Here is a 2,392-nt window from a genome sequence, read left to right as displayed (position 1 = left end):
CGTGATTTGGAGGCAAAAACGTGATTTGGAGGCAAAAACGTGATTTGGAGGCAAAAACGTGATTTGGAGGCAAAAACGTGATTTGGAGGCAAAAACGTGATTTGGAGGGCAAAAACGTGATTTGGAGGGCAAAAACGTGATTTGGAGGCAAAAACGTGATTTGGAGGGCAAAAACGTGATTTGGAGGCAAAAACGTGATTTGGAGGGCAAAAACGTGATTTGGAGGCAAAAACGTGATTTGGAGGGCAAAAACGTGATTTGGAGGCAAAAACGTGATTTGGAGGGCAAAAACGTGATTTGGAGGCAAAAACGTGATTTGGAGGCAAAAACGTGATTTGGAGGGCAAAAACGTGATTTGGAGGCAAAAACGTGATTTGGAGGCAAAAACGTGATTTGGAGGCAAAAACGTGATTTGGAGGGCAAAAACGTGATTTGGAGGCAAAAACGTGATTTGGAGGCAAAAACGTGATTTGGAGGCAAAAACGTGAGTTGGAGGCAAAAACGTGATTTGGAGGGCAAAAACGTGATTTGGAGGCAAAAACGTGATTTGGAGGCAAAAACGTGATTGGAGGCAAAAACGTGATTTTGAGGGCAAAAACGTGATTTGGAGGCAAAACGTGATTTGGAGGCAAAAACGTGATTTGGAGGCAAAAACGTGATTTGGAGGCAAAAACGTGATTTGGAGGGCAAAAACGTGATTTGGAGGCAAAAACGTGATTTGGAGGCAAAAACGTGATTTGGAGGGCAAAAACGTGATTTGGAGGGCAAAAACGTGATTTGGAGGGCAAAAACGTGATTTGGAGGCAAAAACGTGATTTGGAGGCAAAAACGTGATTTGGAGGCAAAAACGTGATTTGGAGGCAAAAACGTGATTTGGAGGGCAAAAACGTGATTTGGAGGCAAAAACGTGATTTGGAGGCAAAAACGTGATTTGGAGGGCAAAAACGTGATTTGGAGGGCAAAAACGTGATTTGGAGGGCAAAAACGTGATTTGGAGGCAAAAACGTGATTTGGAGGGCAAAAACGTGATTTGGAGGTAAAAACGTGATTTGGAGGCAAAAACGTGATTTGGAGCAAAAACGTGATTTGGAGGCAAAAACGTGATTTGGAGGCAAAAACGTGATTTGGAGGCAAAAACGTGATTGGAAGCAAAAACGTGATTTGGAGGCAAAAACGTGATTTGGAGGCAAAAACGTGATTGGAGGCAAAAACGTGATTTGGAGGCAAAAACGTGATTTGGAGGCAAAACGTGATTTGGAGGCAAAAACGTGATTTGGAGGCAAAAACGTGATTTGGAGGCAAAAACGTGATTTGGAGGCAAAAACGTGATTTGGAGGCAAAAACGTGATTTGGAGGCAAAAACGTGATTTGGAAGCAAAAACGTGATTTGGAGGCAAAAACGTGATTTGGAGGCAAAAACGTGATTTGGAGGCAAAAACGTGATTTGGAGGCAAAAACGTGATTTGGAGGCAAAACGTGATTTGGAGGCAAAAACGTGATTTGGAGGCAAAAACCTGATTTGGAGGGCAAAAACGTGATTTGGAGGCAAAAACGTGATTTGGAGGCAAAAACGTGATTTGGAGGCAAAAACGTGATTTGGAGGCAAAGACGTGATTTGGAGGCAAAAACGTGATTTGGAGGCAAAAACGTGATTTGGAGGCAAAAACGTGATTTGGAGGGCAAAAACGTGATTTGGAGGCAAAAACGTGATTTGGAGGCAAAAACGTGATTTGGAGGCAAAAACGTGATTTGGAGGCAAAAACGTGATTTGGAGGCAAAAACGTGATTTGGAGGGCAAAAACGTGATTTGGAGGGCAAAAACGTGATTTGGAGGGCAAAAACGTGATTTGGAGGTAAAAACGTGATTTGGAGGTAAAAACGTGATTTGGAGGTAAAAACGTGATTTGGAGGCAAAAACGTGATTTGGAGGCAAAAACGTGATTTGGAGGCAAAAACGTGATTTGGAGCAAAAACGTGATTAGGAGGCAAAAACATGATTTGGAGGGCAAAAACGTGATTTGGAGGCAAAAACGTGATTTGGAGGCAAAAACGTGATTTGGAGGCAAAAACGTGATTTGGAGGCAAAAACGTGATTTGGAGGGCAAAACGTGATTTGGAGGCAAAAACGTGATTTGGAGGCAAAAACGTGATTTGGAGGCAAAAACGTGATTTGGAGGGCAAAAACGTGATTTGGAGGCAAAAACGTGATTTGGAGGCAAAAACGTGATTTGGAGGCAAAAACGTGATTTGGAGGCAAAAACGTGATTTGGAGGGCAAAAACGTGATTTGGAGGCAAAATGTGATTTGGAGGCAAAACGTGATTTGGAGGGCAAAAACGTGATTTGAGGTAAAAACGTGATTTGGAGGCAAAAACGTGATTTGGAGGCAAAAA

This window comes from Lampetra fluviatilis, unplaced genomic scaffold, assembly GCF_964198595.1.
Source record: "Lampetra fluviatilis unplaced genomic scaffold, kcLamFluv1.1 SCAFFOLD_491, whole genome shotgun sequence".
Taxonomy (NCBI): Eukaryota; Metazoa; Chordata; class Hyperoartia; order Petromyzontiformes; family Petromyzontidae; genus Lampetra; species Lampetra fluviatilis.
This window is presented reverse-complemented; position numbering follows the sequence as displayed.